This window comes from Oxyura jamaicensis, unplaced genomic scaffold (assembly GCF_011077185.1).
Source record: "Oxyura jamaicensis isolate SHBP4307 breed ruddy duck unplaced genomic scaffold, BPBGC_Ojam_1.0 oxyUn_random_OJ70408, whole genome shotgun sequence".
Lineage (NCBI taxonomy): Eukaryota > Metazoa > Chordata > Aves > Anseriformes > Anatidae > Oxyura > Oxyura jamaicensis.
This window is the reverse complement of record NW_023309966.1, coordinates 23,928-40,117: the sequence shown is the minus strand read 5'-3', so window position 1 is coordinate 40,117 and position 16,190 is coordinate 23,928. Positions and strand designations below refer to the sequence as shown.

General features: G+C 46.9%; 1 long non-coding RNA gene across 1 annotated transcript in view; it reads right to left on the bottom strand.

The window, feature by feature from the left end:
* Positions 1 to 683: 683 nt before the first annotated feature.
* LOC118159443 overlaps positions 684 to 16,190 on the bottom strand; it is a 19,817-nt gene continuing 4,310 nt past the window's right edge. Inside the window, exons 2-3 of the long non-coding RNA XR_004747122.1 lie at positions 8,903 to 9,000; positions 684 to 729 (exon numbers count right to left, since the gene is read on the bottom strand). This is a non-coding gene — a long non-coding RNA (uncharacterized LOC118159443). The remainder of the gene's footprint in view (positions 730 to 8,902; positions 9,001 to 16,190) is intronic.

The following is a 16,190-nucleotide window of genomic DNA, read 5'->3' as shown; positions in this document are numbered from 1 at the left end:
CTGGTCAGGGACTTCAATGGCAATAAGAAAGGCTTCTACAAGTACCTCAGTGATAAAAGGGAGACTAGGGAAATTGTGGGCCCTCTCCAGAAGGAAACGGGAGATCTGGTTACCCAGGATATAGAGAAAGCTGAGCTACTCAATGACTTTTTTTGCCTCAGTCTTCATTAACAAGAGCTCCAGTCACATAGCCCAAGCCCCAGAAGGCAAAGGCAGGGACTGGGAGAATGATGAACTGCCCACTGTAGGAGAAGATCAGGTTCGAGACCATCTAAGGAATCTGAAGGTGCACAAGTCCACGGGACTGGATGAGATGTATCTGCAGGTGTTGAGGGAACTGGCAAATGAAGTTACTAAGCCACTATCCATCATATTTGAGAAGTCACGGCAGTCCGGTGAAGTTCCCACTGACTGGAAAAGGGGAACCATAATAGCCTCAATTTTATAAAAGGGATAAAAGGAAGACCCTGAGAACTGCAGGCCAGTCCGTCTCACCTGTGTGCCCAGTAAGATCATGGAGCAGATCCTCCTGGAAACTATGCTAAGGCACATGGAAAATAAGAAGGTGATTGGTTGAAGGGATGAAAGACAAGGACTCCTGATGGCTCTTGAACAGAAGGCCTTTATTGCCTTTTTTTTCTCCACTACATATACTTTCCTTGTAACCCCATGTGCTGTCTACACACCTGAAACAGTCATACAATTGGTTAGAGACCCTCAGACACACGCCTTGAGTCAGCCAGCAATTGGCCACTGTGCAAAGCTCATCTTTAACACTGCAGCCAAGTTAATTTATCTCAACCTTGCTCAAGTTTTTGTTTCTAACGGTTATTTCTTCATTATCTCTAATTCATGGACATGTGAAACAGCGCAAAGCCACCTGCAAATTCCTTTCCCACATTTCCCTCTTTTTTATTTTCAACCAACCAAACGCTTTCTATAGATTTTTCTATCAAGCACTGCAGACATTGCAATAAGCAAGGTACAATAAGCAACAGAGTGAAAATCACAAGCAGAATTATGATTGTAAAGTAGCGTGCCTACTAGAATATACATCAGTCAACAAGCCACTAAGCGCTAGAGACATTGCTTCGCAGCGATGCTGCGTCTCACTCGCACAGCACAATCACACAATCACGCAAAGAGGCCTCTTGCACTTTTCATTCATACCACAAGAAAATATCACTTAAAATAATTTGTCCGCGGCTTCAGGAGGTCCTTGTCTACTCCCGCGGTGAGCGGCTGAGAGTGGAGGCCCCTCCGAGAAAAATGCTTGGGGTGCACCTAGAGGCATCCGCTCCACAGTCGATCCCGCAGCCAAGCAGAGCGGCTCATGGCGCAAGGAATGATGCTATTATAGTTTTGCATAATTACACCAAACAGATGCATTGCGATAAGGAGCAAGTGTGGCGCTGATGATTTGTTTCATGGTTTGATTTTTGCCTGTGTAGTTGAACCTTTGTGGTGGTTTTACTCAGGTGGGTGGCTGAGCTCCATGACAACCGCTCTCTCACTCCCCCTCCTCAAAGAGGAACGGGGAGAAAATACGATGAAAGGGGCTCAAGGGCTGAGATAAGGACAAGAAGATCGCGCAGCAATTATTGTGACAGGCAAAACAGACTCAGCATAGGGAGGCAGTAAGATTTATTGCCTATTACTAACGAGCTAGAGAAGTGAGAAACAAAGGAAAGAAACCAAAAGCACCTCCCCCCCCCCATCCACCCTCTTCCACCTCCTCCCCCCAAGTGGCGCAGGGGAACAGGGGAGTGGGGGTTATGGTCAGTCTATAGCGCTTCTTCTCTGCCGCTCCTTCTCAGTCACTCTCATCCCCTGTGCTGTGGGGTCCTTCCCATGGGATGCAGTCCTTGCTGAACTGATCCAGCGTGGGCTTCCCACAGGCAGCAGCTCTTCTGCTGGGTGAGCAATTGGCTAACGGGCAGGGCCCAAAGGGTTATGGTAAATGGAGCTGCGTCAGGCTGGCGGGCGGTCACCAGTGGGGTCCCTCAAGGCTCCATTTTAGGGCCGGTACTTTTCAATATTTTTATAAATGATCTGGATGTAGGAATAGAGGGTATTTTGAGCAAGTTTGCTGATGACACCAAACTTGGAGGAGTTGTGGACTCAAATGAGGGCGTAAAGGCCTTGCAGAGGGATCTGGACAGGTTGGAGAGCTGGGCGATCACCAACCGCATGAAGTTCAATAAGAGCAAGTGCCGGGTCCTGCACCTGGGACGGGGAAACCCTGGCTGCATGTACAGACTGGGCGATGAGACGCTGGAGAGCAGCCTAGAAGAGAGGGATCTGGGGGTCGTGGTAGACAGCAAGTTGAATATGAGCCAGCAGTGTGCCCTGGCAGCCAGGAGGGCCAATCGTATCCTGGGGTGCATCAAGAACGGCATCGCTAGTAGGTCAAGGGAGGTGATTGTCCCGCTCTACTCTGCGCTGGTGCGGCCTCACCTCGAGTACTGTGTGCAGTTCTGGGCACCACAGTATAAAAAGGACATGAAACTGTTGGAGAGTGTCCAGAGGAGGGCTATGAAGATGGTGAAAGGCCTGGAGGGGAAGACGTACGAGGAACGGCTGAGGTCACTGGGCCTGTTCAGCCTGGAGAAGAGGAGGCTGAGGGGAGACCTCATCGCAGTCTACAACTTCCTCGTAAGGGGTTGTCAAGAGGCAGGAGACCTTTTCTCCATTAACACTAGTGACAGGACCCGCGGGAACGGGGTTAAGCTGAGGCAGGGGAAATTTAGGCTGGACGTCAGGAGGGGGTTCTTCACAGAGAGGGTGGTTGCACACTGGAACAGGCTCCCCAGGGAAGTGGTCACTGCACCGAGCCTGTCTGAATTTAAGAAGAGATTGGACTGTGAACTTAGGCACATGGTCTGAACTTTTGGGTAGACCTGTGCGGTGTCGAGAGTTGGACTTGATGATCCTTAAGGGTCCCTTCCAACTCAGGATATTCTATTCTATTCTATTCTATTCTATTCTATTCTATTCTATTCTATTCTATTCTATTCAAGAACTGCTCCAGATATGGGTCTCTACCACGGGGTCCATCCCTCAGGAGCAAACTGCTCCAACCTGGGTCCTCCATGGGCAGCAGCTCCTGCCAGGTCACCTGCTCCTACGTGGTCTCCTCTCCACGGGCTACAGGTCCAGACCAGAATCTGGTCCAGCAGGGGTCTTCTACAGGCCGCAGCCTCCATCATTGCAGGTCCACCTGCTCCACTGTGGTCTCCTCCACGGGCTGCAGCATGGAACCCTGCTCCACCGTGGTACTCCATGGGCTGCAGGGGGACAGCCTGCTTCACCATGGTCCTCACCACAGGCTGCAGGGGACTTCTGCTCTGGTGCCTGGAGCACCTCTCCCTCTCCTTCTTCACTGACCTTGGCTGTTCCTCACTCCTCTCACTCTCCCAGCTGCTGTGTGGCGCAGCGTTTTTTTTTTCCCCGTCTTAAATATGCTCTCACAGAGGTGCAAAACAAGATCACTTATTGGCTCAGCTCTGGTCAGCAGTGGGGCCCTTACCAAACATGGGGCAGCTTCTAGATCCTTCTCACAGAAGCCACCCCTATGGCCCCCTGCTACCAAAACCTTGCCACGTAAACCTACTACACCTTACACATGCAGTTGCTGCTACACTTCCCAGGATATCTAATTCCTGTGGCTCTAGGGGCACTTACTGTAAGTAGACAGTCCAATCTTTGTTATCTGCCAGGATCCCCACCAGACATATCGTAAATGGGTCGTTAGCACTAGCCAGGGACAGGGACATCACTTCTTGTCCTGTCATGTTGGCGAGGGTGACCCCAATGTTGTGGTATGATTGGATGGAGACTCAGGGCTGGCAATAACCAATGACAGTGGCAATTGTGGGGAGGAGGCCAGCCATGGCCTCACCCCCTTGCTGGTACCCATCTTGGTCCGAGACCTGTGGAGACACAAGTGTACCCTCGACCCCAAGTTATTAGAGGCTGGGGTCCCTCCCAAATACCTGTATTTAATTTTTTTTCCATCACTAAGGCCTGCTCTGATTGATGCACCTGTGACAGCGTGGAACTCATATTGTTGTAATGTTTTACTATGGACGGTACCTCTTTGTGAGGAAAGGGTAATGATAGGTGATTCATTACATAAAGTGCCTTTCCCAACCTGTTCTGGGGTGTTTCCTGGGTGTCTCCCCCTTTTTGTTTATTTAGAAGTGTTTTCAAGGTGCGATGTGTGCGCTCAAGAATGGTTTGACCTGTGGGGGAATGAGGAATGCCTGTGATGTGTCGGATACCCCAAGTTTGAAATAAAGGTTTGAAGGGAGTGACTAGTATAGGCGGGGCCATTGTTGGGTTTTATTTCCTTTGAGATGCCTAGTGCTGCGAAAGCAACATTGAAGTGAGCCTGGACATGGCAGATAGTTTCACCCGATGCGGCTGTTGCCCAAATAGCATGAGAGAAAGTGTCTACCAATAGGTGAACATATTTCAAGCGACCAAATTCTGGAATATGCATTATGTCGGTCTGCCATAACTGTAGGGACCGTAGACCTCTAGGGTTTACCGTTAAAGACGGGGTTGAAACATGTTGTTGACAGTCAGGACATGTTTGGATGACCAATTTGGCGTCAGTTATCGATACAGCAAATTGTTTCATCAAGACTTTGGTGGATTGATGGGAAAAAAGCAGGGGATAACCGTGCTTGTTCCAGCACCTTAGGCACCAGGGCAGTCAGGGTCATATTAGTTAGCTGGTCAGCGCGTGCGTTACCCTCTACAAAAATACTGGGTAACATGGTGTGGCTCCACATGTGAATAATACAATATGGGTGCGCTCGCTGCTCTACCAAAAATAACAGCTCTTTTTAAATTTTAGAAGCAAGTTTTCCTTTGGGATATGTCTCAAATGTGCCCTCTCAATGCACTGGGCGACACCTACAGCATATTGTGAGTCAGATACAATATTCAAAGGTACTGGTTTTTTTTTGTGTGTGTGTGTTTTATTTTTTTTTTCCTTTTTTTTTTCTTTTGTTGTTTTTTTTTCTGTCTGCAAGGAGCCCATGTCCTCGATCACTGCATTGATTCGTCACAAATCATGCAGTAATATCCATTTCCCGCTCTTTTTCTTGATGACAAACACTGGTGAATTCCATGGGCTATTTGTCGGAAGAATATGTTCTTGTTGGAGTTGTTCTTGAACCAACTCCTGAAACTAATGCTTGGAAAATAATCAATTGAGCAATTCTAGTTCCCTTTAGTATTGACAGTGGTGGAGACAGTGTCCAAGTCATAGCTTGGATTTGTCCATTATAGTCAGCATCAATTATCCCTGGCAAAACAAACAATCCGGTCAAAGTTGTACTTGATCATCCAAGCAGCAATACACTACAGTCATTCCCTATTGGTCCTTTGACGTTCAATGGAATTTTATGAACGTGAGTACCCCACAAGGTGGCGTCTGTTAATGTAGAGACATCCACTCCGGTACTCTGGTTCGTGCTGAGAGGGTGTCCACTGTAGTAACCGTGGCAGCAGGGCTGCAGTGCGGAACCCTGCTCCACCGTGGTACTCCATGGGCTGCAGGGGGACAGCCTGCTTCACCATGGCCCTCACCACAGTCCGTAGGGCACTTCTGCTCCAGCGCAGCGGGGCCCTTATCTAACATAGGGCAGCTTCTAGATTCTTCTCACAGAAGCTAGCCGTATGGCCCCTGCTACCAAAAGCTTGCCATGTAAACCTACTACATTCCACCCCTCACCTCTGTGAAAAGCATATTTAAGAATAATCACAATATGCTCTTACTTTACAATCATCACAATTTTCACAAATTTCACTTACATCAAAAAGAAAAAGAATTTCCCACACTAAAATAAACATATCATCACAACACCAATGAGGTGGACAAGTTACATACACACCACCCCTCGTCCCTTCACCACACTAATATGAAACATATTCTTCACAATTACTGCTTTCTTAAATTCTTAACAGTTATTACATTCATAAAAAAAAAAAAAACAGTCCATGTTTTGCTCGTTACTTCTCTCAACTATCATCCTTATCTCAAATTCCTTGAGCCCCATGTTGAGCGGGTGTTGTTTATAAGAAGTTATAAACTTCTTATTGTTTATAAGAAGTTATCACAGATTTGGGGTAGGAGGTTTGAAGAAACCAATCTTCCGGCAGTATCAGACAATAAATGGCACAGAAACTATAGCAATGCTGATTCGTACTGGAGCAAACAATTTGTAAAAAGCATATGCCAACACAAATGTGCTTGTACCAGCAGCCCTTTTAGATTTCAGCGATGATTCACTGAAACCAAGTTTGAAGACAACTGCAGTCATATCCACACCACTTGACACAGCCAGGTAGAAGATTCCTAGAGATACTAATGAAATTCCAACATGGAATGAAACCCCTACAGCACGATATTATTTGAAAACTTTTTTTCAGCTGCTGGGATTTATTGAGTTTCTTGTTTTCACTGCTGAGATCTGTGACTGCCTTTTCAGGGGATCCACCCACATCCTTGACTGAGCTGAAATGGCAGCCCGCAGCCCCAGCAGAGGGGCCGGCGGGCTGAGGGGAGGCCGGCCCGGGGCGGGGGGGGGGGGGGGGGAGTGTCGGGGGTTGGCAGCAGTGGCGGCGGGGCGGCGGGCCCAGGCGCAGCAGCAGGCGGAACATGGCAGCATCCGGTGCATCCGGGCGAGCCCGCAAACCTGAGAAACGCAGCAGCCGGCGGCGGGGCGGGCAGGCGGGAGGGTGCCTGGAGGTGACAGCGGGGATGCAGGTGGCGCTGGACCCGGCGTTAGCATTACATTTGGAGCCCTCCCTTATGGGAGGCTCCTCCTTTGGCCGGGAGGCAGGGGTGCTTGTGTCGTCGCGCGGCCCGCCCCATGCTCTTCTTCCCGTTTCCCCGTCGCGGCGGCAAAGACTGTCCTTCCGCGTTATATTTAGAGCGGCATTGGCTCACCCAGTGGCGTCCCTTCCCACATCTAGGACACAAAGTGGGCGGAACTGCCGGCGAGCCGCCCCCCCGCCCCCGCCTGGGGCATGTGAAGACTAGGTGGTTCGGGTCTCCACACTGATAGCATTTTTTCTGACCCTTGGGGTCCTGACTGATGGTTAGTGCTGTTACAAAAGCAGACGCCAGTGATTCGGTATGATGTTCCATAGAACCCACTCGGTTACACACCTCTATCATCTGAACTAGTATTGTATTCACGGGCAGAGCCTGTAGCACCTTTTTATAGTCAGTATTTGCGTTTTCTACTGCTAGCTTTTGTAGGAAGGCACCTTTGCTTCCCAATTGTCAATCTGCTTATCTAATGCATCGCGAAGCCAATCTATAAACTGCATGTATGGTTCAGACACCCCTTGCTGGACCTTTGTAAAAGCCAACGAGGGCTTTTTCCGGTCTCTGGAATTCTTAACATTGCCTGGAGGGCTAGGGTCGTAGTCAGCTGGAGGATGCCTGGAGGATGCCTGAATCTAGACGCGCCTGAAGGCGTGGATCTGCTATCGGGTCTGTACCCATCAGTTGAGGTATACCGGCACCGAGAAGAGGATCCCCCGGCTGCCTTTCTAAATTCTGGAGCACTGCTTGTTTGCACAAATCTCTCCATTTCTGTTCCCATAATAATTTTTGTGTTGGAGTTAATATTGTGAAATGTGTTTATTTGATTTGTGTCAGTATGGAACAATGCTAGGGCTGCATGATGAAATATAAACTCCTATCTAAGAAAAACGGAGTGATTAGTGTACATAGTTCTTGTATCATGCAAAGGAACAATCCAGCAATTTGTGTAAATAGAGGGTTTGAAGGGCGAACTTTGAGACTCTAGTCTGGGAGATAAGAGGACCAAGGAGTTTTTTAGGAAACTGCAGACTTTTGCATGGGACGCTGCGCAAGCCTCTGATAACCAGCAAAGAGATCCACCAAATAAGGAGAAAGGGGGAGTTGAAGGACGACTGAAGGACAAAGCCTGGGAGGAAGACTTCAGCACAAGAGACCCCCAGAAAGACCACCAGAGACTGATACACATGCGTCCAGAGAGGGTTTGGATTCCGGGAACTAATTATAATAACCCTGCCTTTTCTAGGAATAGTGATGAATATGTATTAGTCTAGGAGCATAAAAATCAGCCACCTGATGTAACAGGTGTGCATCCTGGTAGAGCAGAGACTCCCGGTGCACCCAGCGCTGTTTGCTTGCCTCTATTCCCTTAATAAATCACAAAAATCCTATTTGGGACTTAATCATTTATCACAATATCATCGCTACCATTTGTCATATGTTAAAGGGGGTTAAAAGCTGTCCCGTCATGACATTCTCCAGCAGGGACTGCGTAAACGGGGCCAATAAAAGCTGTTGTATCTCCCTACTAGGCAGCGTCCCATATAGTTGCCCCCACGTTCTCCCAAGTTTTTATATCAAACACCACCGAAGCTGTTGCTGGGGCCCCATTCTTTCGTAAGAACTTCAGCAATCGTTTCACTTTATACGGAGGACTTTTCACTCCTCTTTTTACCAGGAGTTGATCAGTAGCTTAGCTATTGCCTCCTCCTTAGCTATTGCCTCGTCATCGGCTGATAGATTAGCTCCCATAGTTAATGCCCCAGCCGCTCACCTGTTTCTTGAGGTGATGTCCCGGGATTAAAGCCATGGTCCCGCCATCAGCTTGAGTCATTCGGTTGAGGTCCCTTCAGACGCTTCTCTCAGCGTTGCTCTCTTCTCCATCACATCGGGGTCACCATTTGAAGGGATGAAAGACAAGGACTCCTGATGGCTCTTGAACAGAAGGCCCTTATTGCCCTTTTTTCTCCACTACATATCTTTTCCCGTAACCCCATACACTGTACACGCACCCTAATTGGTCATCCAATTGGTTAGAGACCCTCAGACATGCACCTCAAGCCAGCCAGCAATTGGCCACTGCACAAAGCTCATCTTTAACACTGCAGCCAAGTTAATTTATCTCGACCTTGCTCAAGTTTTTGTTTCTACCACTTATTTCCTCATTATCTCTAATTCATGGACATGTGAAACAGCGCAAAGCCACCTGTGAATTCATTTCCCACAGAAAGTGACTGAGATGCAGGAGGCAGTGAGAAGGTTGCATAACATCAGGGGAGATGAGGATATGTATATGTATCAGTGTTGTGGTTTAACCCGGCTGGCAGCTAAACACCACACAGCTGTTCGCTCACCCTCCCCCCTCCCTCTCTGGGATGGAGGAGAGAAACAGGAAAGTGAAGCCTGTGAGTTGGGATAAAGACAGTTTATTAAGATAGAAAATAATAATGATAATAATAATAATATGTACAAACAAGTGATGCACAATGCAATTGCTCACCACCTGCTGACCGATGCCCAGCCCAACCCCGAGCAGCCGGCCCCCCACCCCGGCTAGCCACCCCTATATATTGTTCAGCATGACGTCAGATGGTATGGAATTCCCCTTTGGTCAGTTTGGGTCAGCTGTCCTGGGTCTGTCCCCTCCCAGATCTTGCTGCACCCCCAGCCTGCCCGCTGGCAGGACCGAGTGAGAAGCTGAAAAGTCCTTGGCTTAGTATAAGCAGTGCTCTGCAGCAATTAAAACATCAGCATGTTATCAGCACTCTTCTCATCCTAACCCAAAACATAGCACCCTACCAGCTACTAGGAGGTGCTGTCCCACTTCAGCTACACTATAATGCTATGATATTTTCCACTCTTCCTCCCCACCCTGCTTTCTTTTAAAATTCTCATAACCATGTTTGAAGTTACTGTCAGATAAAGGGAAAGGATGGAAGCTACTAGCCCATTGAGCAGATCCAGCCCTTAATGCAGCTGGAAGTGGTCCATGATCACAAAATCATTCAGGTTGGAAGGGACCTCAGGGGGTCTCTAGTCCAACCTCCTGTTCAAAACAGAGTCAGCTATGAGGTCAGACCAGGTTACTCAGGGCTTTTAGTCAGGTACTGAAAATCTTCAAGGATAGACTGTATAACCTCTCTGGGCAACCTGTTCCAATGCTTGACTTTCCTTATGGTGTTTTTTTTTTTTTTTTTTTTTTCCCTTCTATCCATTCTGAACCTCTCTTGTTTCAATAATTGGCTGTGGAACTGGTGTCAGTGACAGTTGTGGGCTCTATGACTCCGAGAATCAGTGTCTACTTTAGGAGAAATGGGATCCACCTCACTAAGTGGGGCAAAGACATTTTTGCTAATAGGGTAGCTGGCCTCATAAGGAAGACTTTAAACTAGAAAGGAGTAAGGAAGAGAGTAACCAGCAGCCCTGTGAAGGAGTGATGGACAGGGCTGCTAAACAAAGGGCATCGGGTGATGTGATAGGGAGGGATCACAAAATCAACAAAATGGGGATTAAGCGAGGGTCACCTCTGGCACTTGCAGGTTAGCAAGGAAATGCTTACAAGGCAGCACTCTTGCATTTTTGCACTTCAGGAACCTTACCATGGAAGCTATTAACAAGTACACTCTTTAGTCCAGGAGAGTTAAAATAGTTTTTGAAAATTTTGAAGATTCTTGAGATGTTCAAATTAGCATGATACTATTGCTATGTCTCTTGCATGTGTATCTGGTTTTGTCTAAAGATAGGCAACTATTTTAAAAATACCACCCAGAGATCTGCCCTGAGGCAGGATGGTTATGGGTTGCAAGGTGTGTGGGAGGATATAGGTAGGTATCTGTTATGATTGTCACCTCTGATGTTTTAGGAATTGACAAATGTGGACAAATGCGGACCTCCTGCAGCAAGTGACTGAGCTGCAGGAGACAGTGAGAAGGCTACATAACATCAGGGAGGTTGAGAAGGAGTTAGATAGCTAGTTCCAAGCGCAGTCTGTGGTGGACCCTCAGCCCACAGACAAACAGACAAAAACTCCCCTACAAGTATACACAGAAAGGAGCAACGCCAATAACGCAGAAGAATGGCAAGGACCAGCAGGAGGAAGAGACTTCCCCTGAAGTTGTTTATCCTTCCTGCTTTACTGGAATGAGGGGAACTGCTGGGGAAATCAGAATTTCATCCCCTGGTCCTTGTCAGTCATCTGAATACTCCAACATAATCAAAGCAAGCTCTCCTTCTCCACTTTCCACTTTCCTTTTTTCCCTTAATGGATATTCTTTTTGTCAATGTCCCTCTTCTTTGCACATAACACAGTGGTTGGGGCACAAGTGAACAGGTCTTTCTATTCCTCTTGTCTCTGCTTGCCCTTGTCTTCCTGAAAATCCCCTTCTTTCGCTTCTATTCCTACCCCAACCTCTTCCACAACCTCCTTGCCTGTCTGTTATAGCAACTACCAAAAGTGACACTTGTAATTTCATCTTTTCCTTTTCTTTCCTTTCTTTCCACACTTTTAAACTTTGTATGCAATTTCTATTAAATGAGAGATTGACATTCCCCCAACCCCATCTACCTTCTGTAATTTCTTCCTAATATCTGGAACTGATTGCCCAATAGTGTGTTAATCTTTTTCTTATTTGCCTCATCCTCCGGGTCCAGATCTGTCTGTTTCACAGAGGCTTCAAAAAAAGGAGACGGGCTCTCATCCGGGTCCTTGAAGACCTCATATAGTTTAGAAAGTGTTTTTTGTTTGTTTGTTTGTTTGTTTGTTTTTGGTGTGTGGGTGTGTGTGTGTTTGTTGTTGTTGTTGTTGTAGTACCCCGTATTGAATCCCATAAAGGATTAATTGTCAATATTGTTTTACCAACTGTTGACATATGTTGGTATTTGGGTCCCGCTCAAGATCCTTCCTAATTGGTACTAATTCCTCCAGTTCTTCCCACAGGTACCTTTGCCCTGACTCCACCTGAGCTTTTTCCAGAACAATTCTCCTTTCCTCTGTGGTCAGAAAGGTGTTTAATAAAGCTTGCATATCTCCCCAGTTGGGGTTATGGGTAATCATAATGGTTTCTAACAGCTGATGCATTGTTGCCAGATTATCTCTGTAGGGCTCAATAGACTATTTCTGATTTAACAGCACTGATGTGGTAAACGGAATGCAAACAAAAACAGGGTCTCCCTCTGGTCCCACCGCTTGTCTTAGCTGAGCCTGGATGACTGGTGCTTTCTGTCATTGGGTATGACACGATAGAGGGCTAAAGTTGGAATTATCTTGGTGCCCAGAAGGGGCCTCTGACATCTCTGCTGAAGTTCAGGAGGTAAGGGTGGTGGTGTCCAGGGTACCAATAACTGAACCTCTTCCCGTTCTAAATCTGGATAAATTCTCAGGGGTTTATTGTTCCTTTAAGGGAATTCAAGGATCCATTCTCTGGCCATTGTTCCTCATCATCCAATTTGTATTGAGGCCACCATTGATCACAATATTGCCTCATTTTACCCTTCGTCATGGTGTCACCACCAAACTTAGACCAATTTTTAAGGATGCATCCCAAGAGGGAACAAGGAGGACTGACTACTTCCCATTTTCCCTTCAGCAGCTGCTCCAACTCAGACTTGACTTTAACTAGTCAGTCAACTAAGATGGCTCACAGGTCTGTATCCTGTTCTTGCCAAAACAGCGTCTACATGTGAGGCTGACAATCCACTCTCCAAATACTCCCAGGGAGTAATGCAGCACAGTGAATGAAAGCTACAGAGCATACAGAAGATTTAGGTGCAGAGCAGCCAAAAGAAAGCTATACACATAGGAGATAGACATAGAATAGTGGGCTGGTGAGACAGCTGGTGGGCTTTCAGAGTGGTGTGCTCTCTCTGGTGGGCTGGAAGCCCACTAAACTTAATTCATATACCAAGAAAGAATGACAAGTCCTGCGCCTAAGAAGGAAGAAACCCTGGCAGCAAGCCAGGATGGGAAATAGAATCACGGAATCATAGAATAATTCAGGTTGGAAAAGATCATCTATCCCAACCTTTAACGTAGTACCGAGAAGTCCACCACTAAACCATTCTACTAAGTTCTACATCTACACATTTCTTGAAGACCTCCAGGGATGGTGACTCAACCGCTTCCCCGGGCAGCATTTCTCAATGACACACAACCCTTTCAGTAAAGAAATTTCACCTAATATCCAACCTAAACCTCCCCTGGTGAAACTTGAGGCCATTTCCCCTTGTCTTATCACTTGGTGCTTGGGAGGAGAGTATTTATTAAATTAAGTACTTGACAAGAATGGCTATAAAATTAAAACAGACTCTAAAATTGCACACCATCATTTCATGTTGGAGGGTTTGAGCAGAAATTCTTTTCTTGCTTCAAATCCTAAGTTTAAAATGTAACATCTATTTGTTTTCCTTGGCTGTAATTATTCGGGGATGTTGTAATCCAGGAACAGTTGTCTGTTACAGTGCCAAAAGCCTTACTGAAGTCTAGGTAGACCACATCCATGGCCTTTCCCTCTCCAATGAGCGTGTCACCTTGTCATAGAATGAGATCAGGTTCATCAAGCAGGACTTGCCTTTGATAAAACCATGCTAACTGTGTGTGATCACCTGGTTGTCCTGTAAGTGCTGCATGATGGCACTCAAGATAATTTGCTCCAAGAGCTTCCCCAGCACTGAGGTCCAACTGACAGGTCTGTAGTTTCCCAGATCTTCCTTACACCCCTTCTCATAGATGGGCATCACATTTGCTAATTGTCAGTCAACTGGGATCTCCCCTGATAGCCAGAACTGCTGATAAATGATGGAAAGCAGATTGGCAAGCACTTCCACCAGCTACCCTTGGGTGGATCCTATCTGGCCCCATAGACTTGCATACACCTAAGTAGAATAACAGGTCACTAACCATTTCCCTGTGGATTATGAGGGCTTCATTCTGCTCCCTGCTTCCAGCTCAGGGAGCTGAGTACCTGGAGAACAACAGGTCTTGCTGCTGAAGACTGAGGCAAAGAAGGCATTAAGTACCTCAGCCTTTTCCTTATCTCTTGTCACTATGTATCCCCCCCATCCAATAAAGAATGGAGATTCTCCTGAGTCCTCGTTTTCTTGTTTATGTATTTATAATATCATTGTATATTGTATATTGTATATAATATGTATAATATTTATGTATTTATAATATTTATATATTTCTATGGTCTTTAAAAGCAATTGAGTTCCAGTTGGGCTTTGGTTCTTCTAATTTTGTCCCTGCATAGCTTCATGACATCTTTATAGTCCTCCTGAGCAGCCCACCCCTTCTTCCAAAGGTCATAAACCCTCTTTTTCCTTCCTGAGATCTACCCACAGCTCTCTGTTCAGCCAGGCTGGTCTTTTTCCTCGCCAGCTTGTATTTCAGCATGTGGGCATGGCCTGCTCCTGTGCCTTTAGGATTTCTTTCTTGAAGAGTGTCCAGCCTTTCTGGACCGCCTTTCAAGGGAATCGGACAACCAGTCTCCTAAACAAGCCAAAGTCTACCCTCCAGAAGTCCAAGGTGGTAGTTCTGCTAACCCCCCTCCTCACTTTTCCAGTAATCAAAAACTATTAATTCATGATCGCTGTCCCCGAGACAGCCTCCAACCTTCACGTCACCCACAAGTCCTTCTCTATTTGAAAGCAAAAGGTTAAGCGGGGCACCATCCCTAGTTGGCTCACTCACCAGCTGTGTCAGGAAGTTATCTTCTACACACCCTAGAAACGACAATCTGGAAAGCAGCTCTGCTGAAAAGGCTCTGGGGATTACAGAATCACAGAACGGTTGATATTGAAAGGGACTGCTGGAAACCATCTGGTCCAACCCCCCTATTCAAACAGGGACACAGTGCAGGTTGCCCAGGACTATGTCCAGGCAGCTTTTGAAGATCTCCAAGTGTGGTGGTTTTACCATGCTAGGCAGCTGAACACTATAACTGCTCTCTCACTCCCCCTCCTCAGATGAAGAGGGGAAGAAGTAAAGGAAAGAACAACTCACGGGTTGAGATAAGGATAATTTAATTAAAGGAAAAAAATAAATTTTAAGGAAAGATTAGTATTAATTAAACAATTTAATTAAAGGGAAAAAAGGGAAAGGGGAAAAGGGAGGGGGAAAGGGAAAAAAAAAACCACCAAAAAAAACAAACAACAACAACAAAAAGAAGTAAAGGCTACATGGAAGTGCAGGGGAAAGAAATTACTCTACTTCCCACAAATGAGCGATTATTGACCACGTCCTTGAAGCAGGGCCTCAACGCACGTAGCCGGTGTTCGGGAGGAGGACAGATGTTTTCGCAACAAGAGCCCATCCCTCCCCTCTTCTTCCTTTTTCCACCTTTTATTGCTGAGTGTGACATCATATGGTATGGGATATCCCTTTGGTTGGTTTAGGTCAGCTGCCCTGCTGATGTTTCTTTCTCACTTTTTTGCCCACCCCCTAGGAGGGTTAGAGAGAGTCCTGATGCTGTGCCAGCACTGCTCAGCAGCAGACACAACACTGGTGTGATACCACTGCTGTTCTAGCTACAAGTGCAGAGCACAGCACTGTATGGGCTGCTGCAGAGAAAGTTAACATCCCAGCCAGACCCTGTACACCAAGTACAGCGACTCCACAACCTCTCTGGGCAACCTATTCCAGTGCACTGTCAGCCACACAATAAATAAGTTTCCTGATAGGCAGATGGAACCTCTTGTGCACCAGTTTGTGCCCACTGACACTGGTTCCTGTCACTGGGCACCACTGAAAATAGCTTGGTGTCCACCAGGATCCCTCATGTCCTTTTCTGTAGATCTGCTTTCCAGCAGCACATGGCACCCAGCATGGACTGGAGCCTGGGGTTGTTCCTTCCCAGATACAGGACTTTGCACTTCTCCTTGTTTAACTTTGTGAGGTTCCTGTCATCCCAGACTGAGGTGAGGCTTGTGAGAATGTCCTGGTTTCAGTTAGGACAGAGTTAATTTTCCTCCTAGTAGCTGGTAGGGTGCTATGTTTTGGGTTAGGATGAGAAGAGTGCTGATAACATGCTGATGTTTTAATTGCTGCACAGCAGTGCTTACACTAAGCCAAGGACTTTTCAGCTTCTCGTTATGTCCTGCCAGCGGGCAGGCTAAGGGTGCAGCAAGAGCTGGGAGGGGACAGACCCAGGACAGCTGACCCAAACTGGCCAAAGGGGTATTCCATACCATCTGACGTCATGCTAAACAATATATAGGGGTGGCTAGCCAGGGTGGGGGGGCCGGCTGCTCGGGGATAGGCTGGGCATCGGTCAGCAGGTGGTGAGCAATTGCATTGTGCATCACTTGTTTCGTACACATTATTATTAATAGTACTATTATTATTATT